At 40.7% G+C, this 13,359-nt stretch overlaps 1 protein-coding gene across 1 annotated transcript in view; it reads right to left on the bottom strand.

The window, feature by feature from the left end:
* nbeab (neurobeachin b) overlaps nt 1-13,359 on the bottom strand; it is a 263,722-nt gene that overhangs the window by 89,197 nt on the left and 161,166 nt on the right. The window lies entirely within an intron of this gene.

Raw genomic sequence — 13,359 nt, 5'->3', positions numbered from 1 at the left:
TTGAAAGCCTTGACTCAGTGGAGAAGGGCCCGCTTCAGACATGAGTGAAGTGGAAAACAAAAAATGTTTGCAGTAGCACAGGTGGTAAATCCGGGTCCAGAAAGTAAAATCCCTGCCACAGTTTGGCTTTAGCCCCTGATGCTAGTTAGCTAGCAAGCTAGGTAGCGCCCTAGCAGGTAAACAATCACCATGGGAGCTAGCTAGGGAGCTAGCTAGCTATCACCTGAAAGTAAAAACCCTGCCACAATTTGGCTTTAGCCCCTGATGCTAGTTAGCTAGCAAGCTAGGTAGCGCCCTAGCAGGTAAACAATCACCATGGGAGCTAGCTAGGGAGCTAGCTAGCTATCACCTGAAAGTAAAAACCCTGCCACAATTTGGCTTTAGCCCCTGATGCTAGTTAGCTAGCAAGCTAGGTAGCGCCCTAGCAGGTAAACAATCACCATGGGAGCTAGCTAGGGAGCTAGCTAGCTATCACCTGAAAGTAAAAACCCTGCCACAATTTGGCTTTAGCCCCTGATGCTAGTTAGCTAGCTAGCTAGTTTTGGGTCTTCTTTTGGATATCAGCAAACAGGAGTGGTGTAGCTCAGGCGGTAGAGTCTCTCAGGCTGCAGGTCGCGAGTTTGTTCCTCAACACTTGTGTAACTTAAAAAAAAGAGTTTTTTTTTTAAATAAATTAATAAAATGTACTCAAAAAAATCCCTTCTGAAATTTACTAGGTTTTTGTCATGGGATAGGCCACTTTTCCTGTACACAGTAAACAAACTTTGAGTAAAATTGACTCAAGTCATGTCTTAGTCATGTTTTAAAAAATGCAACAAAAACCTGCGAGGGTTAACATTTTGGGGAGACACCGCAAAGAAAGCCCACACTAGCGACTGACTGCCACGTCGCCATGAGGCATCTTTTGTGAACACGAGGTCGCGCGCATTATGACATCACAAATATGCGACACTACCGTAGGAGTGGTAGTGGTGTAGCGATACTGGGGCAGATCATTTTGCTTAAATGACATGACAGTATATTCCTCATGTTTTGACATATTTTCTTTCTTTTTTTTTTTTTTACACCTTGTAATTGTGTAGTTGGCCTGACATGCACGTTACAACTTACAACGTTCCAGTCACATTATCATCTACGTCAGCACGTGAAACTTTTTTTATTGTTTCTGTGGAGTAAAAGATGATCTGATAGAGAAGTACAGCTGCCTTTAACAATAACATCAATCAAGCTTCATTACCCCCTCGTGCGACGCCTTAAAAAAGAGAAAACTATCATGAAAATAATTACAATAATATCTCATTAAGGGAGAGAATGAGCGACGTGGGGGAGAATTAATAGCAGACAGGTGTACAACACAGCGCAATTATGGAAGCTGAAATTAGTTCACTGCCTGGAGGCAAACACAGGAGGAATCGTGTGTGCGTGCGTGTGTGTGCGTGTGTGTGTGTTTTCTAGGAGGACTGATGGAGAGAGGTTAGCTCGCTAGCAAGACTGCACGTACGCAAACAACAACAACACAAAAAGTCTTAAATGTGCAAATGAGGGCGAGAAGTACGCGCGGAAAGCGGCTTTCCCGCCGGCAGCCCCGAGATGAGACGGGCTGCGCTGAAACGTGATCAAGGCGAGCGCCGAGCGAGCGCGGCAGCCGTCACCGCCGACGCTCGGCGCGGCGGCGAGTGGCGCCGTCTCCTTTCGCGGTCCGTCATTCATTACGCAGCCGAGTGTTGCCTCTCCAGGTTTTGGTTTTTTTGACCTATCATGTCACTGCCTCGGTAAACGCTTAATCCACCCCCTTCGTTAGACGGTGTCAACAGCCGACATGCTCCCTCCCGCCCACCCCCAACGCCAAGCCGCCTCCTTGGAAGAAGAAAAAACACATGCACATGCACAGATTTAATATTGTGGTTGTTGTTTTTAATGAAATTAATACTCCTAATCGTGTTATATATATATATATATTTTTTTTTCCCGAGCAAACAAAATTAAAAAATCAGCATTGCATTTGAACTAGAGCTGTCAAAATGTGTCGATTAATCGACAAGCAATCGATTATCAAATTAATCGACAACTATTTTAATAATAGATTAATATTTTTTTTATTTTAACTGTACAAATAAATCCTCTGATTTCAGCATATCAATAGTAATTGCTAACTGATTTCTAGAGTCTTTCATGAAAGAAGGCTGATTATCTTTTGTGTTTAATCAAAACAAGACATTTTTATTTTATTTTTGTTTTTCTGGAAGGCTTTTCCATGCTGCAGAATCACTGGAATTTTTCGACAAGTAGTCGATTATCAAATTAATCAACAACTATTTTAATAATCGAGTAATCTGATTTTAGCATAACAACAGTAATTGTTCACAGATTTCTGTAATCTTTCATGAAAAAAGTGTGATTATCATTTGTGTTTAATCAAAATAAAACATTTACAAACATCATTTTTTACTTTGGAAAACAATGGCCAAACCGGTAATAAAGTACAACATCAATCTCCCCCCCCCCCCTTTTTTTTTAAATCAAAAATATGAAGTATGAAATAACTATAAATCACTGGTTAATACACAGGAATCAAGTAAAAAAAAAAACTTTTGTAATACACTTGAAAGCAAAATTCAAATGTATCCGATTAGTCGATTAATCGATTGAAAAATCGACAGATTAATCGATTCTAAAAATATTCAATAGTGAACAAACCTTCAAAGTGTTGAAAATGTCATTTCAACACAGTTCATTTTTTAAATGTTGACGATAATATTTTCTCTTTGACTGCAAATGAATATTGGCTTGAAATATTGGTTATCGTTCTCCTTGACCACTAATAATCAGTATCGGCCCTGAAAACACACGCACACACATTAGTACCCTGAATGCGCCGAATGAAAGTTTGATTCTTCCTTTCTGTGTTTAGCCGTTCCTCCCAGTGCTGATCTCAAATCCAAAACGGTTGTCAAAAGTCTACTTAACATCCATCACTTGCGCATTTGTGCAATTTATTCTCCTCCAATAGATGACCTGATCGGGTCCGAAATGTAAATGTGTGAAGTCAACTAAGTCCCGCTGGAGGCGCATCTAACGCGGTCTGAGAGCGCTTAATGAGCGTTTCAAATAAGCAATTGGCATCCTGCCCCGTTTGTCTGCGCCAGCGTGGCGGATGGAAATGAGGCGGGCTCCATTTGACGACCACGCGGGCTAATATTAAGCGCAGCTCAGCGCCAGCCAGAACCAATCAAAGTCGACAAAATGTCTCTGGCTGCCATCTTTGTCTCGCATCCTCTGGAGGGGTGGACCTCCCCTTCGTCTGACACCGGCGTGGAAATGGAGGCACAGCAGGGACTGGGGGGGGCTCGCAAAGTGGGTCACGAAGAGGAACCGGCAAGGAAAACATGGTGACAAACTCAGGGAATTTAGTAGGAGATCGTGCAAAATTATTAGTATATATATATATTATTGTACATTTTATTGTACATTTAGAACAGATATAAAATTTGCGATTAATCGTGAGTTAACTATTGAAAAAATGCAATTAATTATGATTCAAAATTTTGATGGCCTGACATCCCTAATAAAAAATACAATTTGTATAATTTGTAGGTGCAAGCTATTCAGTGGACAGTGAGTCATAGAATTTTTTAAAATTACAATCGGTTTTGAAATTTTGTCCTCCACAATCCATAGAGTATATTATGTATCCTCTCTGAACAACATATAACATGACTGTGGCTTACGGAATACATAATACTGCCCACTGGTGGCCAAGGCACACATATCAACAAGAAGCATAAAAAGAAATCACCATGCACATATTATATATTTCTTTAAATTATATATACATGTTTTTACAAAGTACAATACCATAGTGCTATTTTCCTATAATAATTAAACAAATTACATAGTTTTGGTGGTTGTTTCTTCTGGAGCTGGAACGGATTAACAGCATTTCCATTCATTTCAATGGGGAAACACGATTTGAGATAAGAGTAAAAAGTAAGGTCATGGAATGAATTCAAAATGTAAGCCAAAGTAACACTAGTCTGCAAAAAAGTATTGTTTGTGTTTGACTGAACATAAAAATAAAAAAAATCTACAAATTTGAAGATACGGCACATGCATTAGTGGAAAGTGAGTCATAAAAGTGTAAGAAAAGTCTCCTGTAAAGATAAGTGAATCCACATGTGATTTATGTACAGGAAAGGGGCTTTTAACATCACTTTTATGTAATAATAAAAAAAGAAAGTCTTGTGTGGTGTCGGCATTACGTGTCGTGGTGGGTGAGGAGCACCCCCCCCCCCCCCCCCACACACACACACACAACGATAGCCCGGCAGACATAAATCAGCGGTGGAAACAAGGCCGGCTCGTCCGATTCATTAATGGAAATGATGTGTCAATATGCTGCCGTCCATTCACCCGCGTCAGCTGGCCCCGCCGCACAATGGGCGTAGGGGCCGGCTTATGAACTCCGCCGAGTCCATAAAACAACTGGCGGCGCCGCTGGGGAGCGCCCCCGAGACTCCGCCCCCTTGCACGGACCAGCAGATGACACAGATGGGCCGAGAGCAAACAAAGACGAGGGCCCCTTTGTGAGGGCCGCCGAGCCTTTCAAGAGCTATTCATGCAACAAATTGGGCAAATCTGGTCCGGGCCGCGGACACTCCTGCTTTGCTCTTTTATTAGCATGAGGCCGACGTCACAGCGCCGGCGGAAAAGTCCGATTTACTGCCGACCTCCAAAAACACTGCTTCATAACATAACATACAATATAAGCAAGCAGCCAAAACGCTAAACGGGGACACTGCTGACCCAGAAGGATTTAGTGTTCGCTGGCACTTTAAAAAGCTCAGGAAACAAATTTGGCTCACTCGAGAACCATGTGATTTATCCGAGCCAGTCAGTGTTATAAAGATAACACAAAAAGAAAAGAAAAAATAATAAGGAAAGAGAGTAGAAAGCTACGATGGCGTATTTGGGCCACGTATACATATATATTTTTTAGAGGGTGGGGGCGTTATTCCGAGAAAAAAACTCGCAAATTTGCCAATTTAGAAAGTGGCAGATTTTGCGGGAAAAAAACTGCCACAAAATGTGGCAAAAAAAACAATTGGCACTTTATGAAGTGGCAAATTTGCGAGAAAAAAACTCATCAATTTGTGAGTTTATAAAGTGGCAAATTTGCGAGAATAAAATGTGCCAAAAAAAAGCCAGCATTTTTTGGGCCCCTTTATAAAGTGGCAAATTTGCGGGGGGGAAAACTCATAAATTTGTGAGTTTATAAAGAGGCAAATTTGCGAGAATAAAATGTGCCCAAAAAAAAGCAAAACATTTTTGGGCCACTTAAAGTGGCAAATTTGTGAGAGTAAAAAAACTCGTAAATTTGCAAGTTTATAAAGTGTTTATAAACTTTATAAAGTTTCAGAGTTTTTTTCTCGCTGATATTGTATCGAAACCATATCAGTATCTGCCAATACTCAAGGGTGCAAAATTGGAATCATATCAGCAGTGGAAAGGTTGCATGAGGATGGAAATCCACGGATCACCTTTATTGGTCGGATATTGACGGAGCAGCCAGGACAGTCGTTGTTTAGTGTTAGCTTTAGCATCAGTGCTAATGTTACGTTTTGGAGGTGTGTTCTAAGGTCAAACTATGTATGGAATCCCTAAAAAGATGTTGAAAAATATTGGCTGATATGACTGGTTTATAGGAGCGATAACCACAGCAGTGGCCAAAACATTCCTAATTAAAATTTAACTGCACTCATAAACTAACCACCAGAGGGTGCCAGAACAGCACAAAGCACAAACATCGTTTTTTTATTAATATATATAACAGATGTGCTTCTTTTATTATCGCGACATGACGACGACGATATTGTGTGGCATCTTTAATATTCTTTAATTCTTTAATCACGATATTGCCGTTATTGTTACATTCCTAACGCTGGCATTGGTGGACCAGCCAGGACACATTTTGTTCTGTTGTTGCTGTTAATTCAACAGAATAATTCCAATCCATCAAACCAATAATTGCCCAGAATGCAAATTTGGGTTAGCAAAACAAAACAAAACAAACTGAAAAAAAATGCAATTAGGACACTCGGAAGTAAAAAGCGGTTACGTGTCAATTTTATGTGTATGCGAGTAATTTTTACGGATGTAAATATGGTGAAAGTTTGCAAAACACCGCACATGGACCACAAAAGAAAGTCACCCCGACTGCCATGATAACTATGAATGTCCTACTCGTCCTCCGACAAGCCTCATCAGCATGATTTAGAGGTTCGTTTTACATGTTAAAGTTAAAGAAAAAAAATAGAAAATTTGCCACTTTACAAAGTCGCAAATTTGCGATAATAAAAACGTGTACATTTGTGAGTTTAGAAAGTGGTATACTTGCGACTTTATAAAGTGGCAAAATTTGCGAGAATTTTTTTTGTAAATTTGCGAGTTTATAAAGTGAAAAATTTGCAAGAAAAAAACGATAAACTTTACAAACTCACAAATTTATTAGTTTATTTTTTTAACAAATTTGCGACTATAAATTGGCAAATTTGCGACTATAAATTGGCAAATTTGCGAGTTTTTTTCTCTGAATATTGCCCGCACCCCTTTAAAAAAATATATATTTCTACGTGGCGCTAATACGCCGTCGTACTTTCTTTCCTTATTATTTTTTATTTTATTTTATTGTTATCTTTATTCACTGACCGGCTAAGACAAAAACACGTTCAATGTAACTGAACGTTCACGTAATCATTTGACATGATTTTGAGGATGTTATTTAAAGCGCAAAATGCTTGAAGGAGAAGCGGCCGGCGCCGGCTCCGGCTCCGGCTCCTTTATGTTGGCCCTTAACAACATCAAGCTTGAGTGAGTGTCGTTTGTTTCCGTGCAGGTCATTAAATAAGCACACAAGCTTCCTCTCATTAGGCCCCGCTGCATTTCTCTTCACAGCGGCGGCAGCAGCAGCGATCTGCATAGCGAGACATTTGTCATCATTAGCCCGCCTCTGACAGTTGGCACCCGCCACCTCGCATCTCCACGACTGGCAATTATGAACCCTTCATCCCTTATTTAGGCACCTTCGCCTAATTTGGATCACAGGCCCGGCGCCATTCGATCACCGCGTCGGCGGCGCGGCGCTTTGGCTCCGTCCTCTTTTGTTTCCCGCGCTTCATCTTCAAGGCAAGGTGGATTTGGGGAACGCGCGGAGGCGAGGGCTTCCGAGGGAAGCGCAGACGAGCGTCTCGGGGTCAGTGGGCAGATGATTACGCCGCCCACGTGGAGATGGCCGACAACCTCGCGCGACACCAAGATTAATATGCTGCTTGTTTTGACCACAAAAACCACGAGGAAATGAAAATCTGCTCAGCTCAGCGCACAATTCCAAAATCTGGAGGAGGTGTCGGTAGTTTTGAAAATAACTGGCAGTGAATCACAAGGGTGTGGACAAAATGGCTGACGGCATCCTTTTAAAACAAAATGGCTGACTTCCTGTGTGATTACGGACATGACTTTTTTTGGGGGGGGGTTTGGTAGACATTTATTAAGATTTTAAATGTCCCAAAATCAAAACCAGAATTATTTTATACTGTCTTACTTTTGTTTGTGTGTGCCTTTATTGGGAGCGCTGTTCATGTTGTACATGATTTGGCCACTTAGGGGCAGTGTGGTTCCGCTCGTTCTCATACACTGTTAAGTTGTAGCCACATTAGAAAGTAGATTAAAAAAATATTATTATTTTTTTGCAGCATATGAAGAGCGTCTGCCGGTGAGTAATGTTAACATGCATTCTCTGAAGCGATTTGTATGAACAGTCGTTCTTTTGAGTGCCGCATTAGCATTAGCATTAGCGAGTCAGACCGGAATAGTTCATGACGATTCTTTGCACATCTATAAATTGAAGCAGAAATCGTTGTCAATTAAATCATTTGGAATCAAAACATTTTCAAAACCGAATCGCAGACCCAAAAAATCTGAATCGAATCGAATCGTGAGACCCAAAAATCTGAATCGAATCGTGAGACCCAAAAATCTGAATCGAATCGTGAGACAGTCAAAGATTCCCACCCAAAGTAGACAGGTATGTCAATCATGATACATTTCATATTGCGAAGTGAACGTGGCTTCGGGGGGCAGAATTTTCAAAAGCTTCACCCGACCACGACAACACATCGACAATTTAGCTTCAGCCGTCTGTGTTGGGTTCAGTTTGGTAGAAATTGGACAAAATCGCTCCTGGAAACAGACGTAAAATGTCTGTTTCAAAACAAAAATGGCAAATGTTCTTTTTTACAGGATGACTCAAGATAAGATGACCAAAATTCAAGTTACTAAATGAAACTGACCTCTGCAGCCCAATTTTCAAAGTTGACCATTTTTATTGCAAGTAAACTTTGCCAAATGTCAAAGCAAAATGTCTGACTTCCTGTTTGTTTTCCGATACGGCTTCTTGAGACGTTTTTGTTGGTCTACTCGTGATGAAAACGCCTCGCAAAATTCTAATTGCTAAGTGAAATTAGCTTTGGGGTCTGGATTTGTTTTAATTTAGTACTTTTATGGAAAGTCTAGAAACTTGCCAAATTGCCCCTGAAATGGTCCCTTCAAAACAAAATGGCTGATTTCCAGTATGTTTTTTTTTTTTTACATGGCTTACTTTGTTTGGTCTACTCATGACAGACGTGCCTATCAAAATTCCGACTGGTGAGTTAAACCGGTTTCGGGGGCTGACTTTTTTTTTTTTATTGTACTTTTATGATGAGTCAACAACACAAATTGACCCTAAAACTGTCCTGTCCAAACAAAATGGCGGACTTCCTGTGTGTTTTTGCAATGGCTTGTTCAGTTTTTTTTTTTTTTTGCAGGTCAACCCAAGATCGACACGACTACCAAACTTGAAGTTGCAAAGTAAAACTGGCTTTGGACGCTCAATTTTTTCAACAATTTAACAGAATGCGAGCATTCACTTTACCAGTTTGTGAGAATGTTAAAAAAAAAAAAAAAAAACAATGATTCATTTGGCAACCAAATGATGAAACGTTCATTTTTTCAAAAGGCAAATTGTGCATTTCCCCAACTCTTAATTTGCCAAACATTCATGTGCGAGCCACAGTGCTGCTAAATTCATGCAAATGCACGCATGTAATTTATCACAAAGGCTGACAAGCGTAGCATATTGCAGGGGGGGGGGGCGGGGGGCAGGGGGGGGCAGGGGGGGGTGTAAAGGGCCGAATGAAGCCCAGACAATCAATTACGTTTCTTAATTTACACTTTGGCCACCTTTGTTGTGTGTAGAGAGAGAGATACACACACACACACACACACACACAGAAAATTGCACGTGTGACGTGCGCTAGTTAAAAGTTTGTGCCAGTGTGCGCTTGACGTGATTGGCTTGATCCGGCGGGGAAGGTTGCGAGCCCTCCAGGCGACGTTCACAAGAAGCCCAGCGGTGGAGAAAACAAATGAATGGACAAAAAGCCAAAGGGGGGTCCGGCAAAATGAGTCCGCCTCCTACAGAGACACCATATTGTCGGGGAATAATAATAATAATAATAATAAAAACAATAATAATGCTCCGTTAACTAAAAAAAACCCAAAAAAAACAACCACCCATCTCATCATGTGACCATCAATATCATAAACACCCGCCAGATTATTGCTCACAGTGGGAACGTCGCATCTGACATTTTTAATCTGATTTATACAGAAATACATTGTTTATTAAATCCTCTTAATCTTATCTGCGCATTAGCTTGGGAGAGCGACAGTAATTGCTAGCATGTGCTTTTTTTCCGTACAAACTTCAGATTTGTGTGCTAATGACTTAATTTTGCAGCACTGAGAAAGAAGACAACTTTCATGGCTAATTGTTCTTTCAGTAATTGGATTATTAAAATGAATAACATGCCAATCACAATTGGCCGCCGTTATATGAGGTTGCTGACAACATAAAGTACAGCGATTGAAATGTGTTTATTATTCATTTATATTTTTATGTGGAAAAGCACTATAGGAAAAACATGTTTAAAAAAAATAAAAAGAATCTTCTGCTATATCTGCTTAAATTGGCCGTTATTTTTTTGGAGGCCAATCAGAAGCACATATGCCAGACAGTTGTGCAATGCTAAGAAAATAAAAAATGGCTGACTTCTTGAGACTTTTATGGAGGTTTACTCAAGATAAAAAAATGTCATGCTGCTAAGAAAAAGCGGCTTCATTCTTACAATCTTAGTATTTCTTTTGGAAAATCATCAAACGTTGCCAAAGAGCCCCTAAAATGGTTGATATCGGACTTCCTGGATGTTTTCAGGCATGAATTCTTGAGACTTTTCTGTGCCCACCAAAAGACTGGTGGTGATGCTCAGGACATTTTTCCGCACTTTCCCAAACATCACACTGACCGAGCACATACACACACAATTTGCATATCGCGAGCGTCCGGCTCAAACTTCCTGTCCGTCACAATTTGATACATTTCGTATCTTTTTCACAAATCTATACTACTGGTTAGTCCACTCGTGTTATTTATTTATTTTTTTACAAATAAACTCATTCACTCACAGCCATTTTCACTGAAGCAACCCCCTTCGCTCCCGGTTGTTTTATTGGATTTTGACTTATTTTGCAAGGCCCACAGAATTTTGTGATATTTTGCTATACAAACATGGAACCTACCAAAAGAAAGATTAGAGTCTCTTCTTTCATCAGGAAAAAAAAGTATATTTCTATCGGTTTCTATTTTGCAGCAATTAGCATTAGAATAGAGCTAAGTTTCATCATTATTCACAAATCTGTTTAAAACAGTGGGGAAAAGAGGTTCTTGCAACATGGCCCTGGTTGATCTCTTATACTCTGCTGCCACCTGCTGGCCGTTTTTTTGTAATAACTACCATTGCGTTAAGCGTTCAGTTCAGTTCAGAGGCTGCATCAAAGCCTTCAGTATGCGCTTGCATTTAAAAAAAAAAACATTTAAAAAAACATATAAATGCGTTTTTGGGACCATGCACATATTTGGAATATAACGTTTTTATACGTTTTGGGGAGCAAATGAGTTCATGACCAATCCAAAGTATTGTAAATATCTTGCTCTCTTTGACAATGCAACGCCAATGGTTAAACAATCGCGCCGTTTTTGGGGGTCACCCGAAAAGTGATCATTTTGAGGGTGCGAGGAGTCTGCCCGACACCGCCGTTATGCGTAGTTGTAGGGATCCAAATGAATTTTGATGATTTCAACGTACATGTCCGGACAACAGATGCATCCACATCACCTCGGGCCGCTGCAGAAGCACGAGTGCTGCGGTCAGAGAGGGAATTTCCAGTCAAGTAGGATTGACCCCGCAGTCGCCTGCCACGTTAACAGGACAATCAGTCTTCATAAAGAAGAAAAGGCCAAAGAAAAATGGAGGACGAGAAGCATACAAGTGTCCCCCCCCCGTCCACGCCGTGGAAACAAAAGAGGCCTTGAAAACGGGGTCACATGCTCTGGTAAAAATTGCCGGCAGACAGCAGGAGACGCCATGTTGATTTATACAATAAGGACGCACGGGTCAAAAAACGGGGCCTGTGCTGGAAGTGGCGGGCCTCAACGAGCAACAATGCTGTCAAGAGCGTTGCACTCAAGTGTCCAAAACCAGCGCCGGGAAGGCCCCCCCCCCCCCCCCTCTCTCTCTCTCTCTCTGTGACGCATTTACAAGACGGCACATGCTTCAGATTAGGAGGCGCTAATCTGGGCCAAATCCTCGCGCCGGTATCACGCACGGACGGGCCAAGAAGCTCGCGGAGGAGCCCGGCCGAGAAACCAGCAGAGCGCTCGGGAGGTTCCTGCATCCTGACGTTGCGGCGTTGTTCGGCGGCAATGGCGGACGCGGTCTGGTTCTGATAAAACGTGGCGGGCTGGGCCGCAGCGGGAGCGAGAGAGGGAGGGAGGGGGGGGGGGAGGGGCGACGGAAAATATGTCAATAAGGGAGGCCAGTTTACAGTCATATGTAAGAATGTTGTCTGGGATTCTTGTGTGAACGATGACAAACATTGTGGCCTAATGACATGCTTAGTATTCTTTTTCTTTTTGTCTTGTGAATGACAGTAAATAAATAGCATTGCCATTTCTCAGCGGGAAAGAACAAACGTCTTAAAACGGGACAGCTTTTACTTGTCTCGCTCGAAATATTTATCGCTTTAATCGGACTTCAAAGAGATCAAAGGCGACCTGCGGCATGCGACCGCGTCTCGGTTAAGGCCCAACGATCGGAAGCGGACAATCGGATCTGGAAATACCTTTCATGGCCTATTCCATTTACGGCCACTAGGGGGGGCGCATGCATGGCGTAGACCCGAAAAGTCGCATCCATCCATCTAACGCTTCTTTCTCATGTCTTTGTTCTTCCTTTTATTTATTTTAAGAAATGGAGGCAGTCAGTGTATGCGAGACTTAAAAGGATTTAGTGCAAAATTCAAGAATCCCCCCCCCCCCCCCAAAAAAAAACATGCAGGCACACACATAAAAAAGAGCTTGACTAGAAAATGGACACGTGTGTACGTCAGAACTACAACAATTATTAGGAGTTCATAATTCACTTATCTCCAAAGCAACATTCTGATTATGTAATGTACTTTAATTGGTCCAAATGTTTACAATAATTATCATATAAGGGTAAGTTAGGTGTTACAAATGATCGATTAATCAACCACTAATTGATAATTAATCAATAATTATTTTTGATAATCTATTAATAGTTTGGAGAAATTGTTTGGAGATTATTATGAAATTGCCCAAATGTTTAAAATTATAGCCTCTCAATTGTAAAAATTCATGCATTTCTTAGTCCCCCATCAAAGCAGATTTATTATCTTAATTCAAAATTTTAAACAATTCAATCATCACTTTTACTTTGGAAAGCAATGATCAACATTTTTGCTTATTTTATGTTATGCACCAAACCAGTAAGTGAATTTATGTTCGTATACATTTTCTGCATTTCCCATTTGTAATGTCCTATTTTTGAATATAGTGATGGAAAGTTAAAAAAAAAAATCGGATTCAATTAAGTTAAAAAAAAAATCGGATTCATTGATTAATTGATACAAACAGATTAATCGATGAAAATAGAAAAGTTAGTAGTGGCCTAAACGCATTCCTATTGTGATTATAGCATGCACATTATTCGTAAACTGGTCAGCAAATAATAAAAATGGAAAAATAAATTAGACAATTGCTTAAGGTTCCCCTAATCATCAGAATTGAAGACATGCACGACTGGAAAATAGTTTTTGAATAATTAATTATACGTGTCAAATGACACATTTGAAAATGACATCAAACGAACGGTCCAGTTGGATCCAGTTGAGTGAAGAAAAATG

Source organism: Leptonotus elevatus, chromosome 7 (assembly GCF_054856555.1).
Source record: "Leptonotus elevatus isolate MCC_2025b chromosome 7, RoL_Lele_1.0, whole genome shotgun sequence".
Taxonomy (NCBI): Eukaryota; Metazoa; Chordata; class Actinopteri; order Syngnathiformes; family Syngnathidae; genus Leptonotus; species Leptonotus elevatus.
This window is presented reverse-complemented; position numbering and strand designations above follow the sequence as displayed.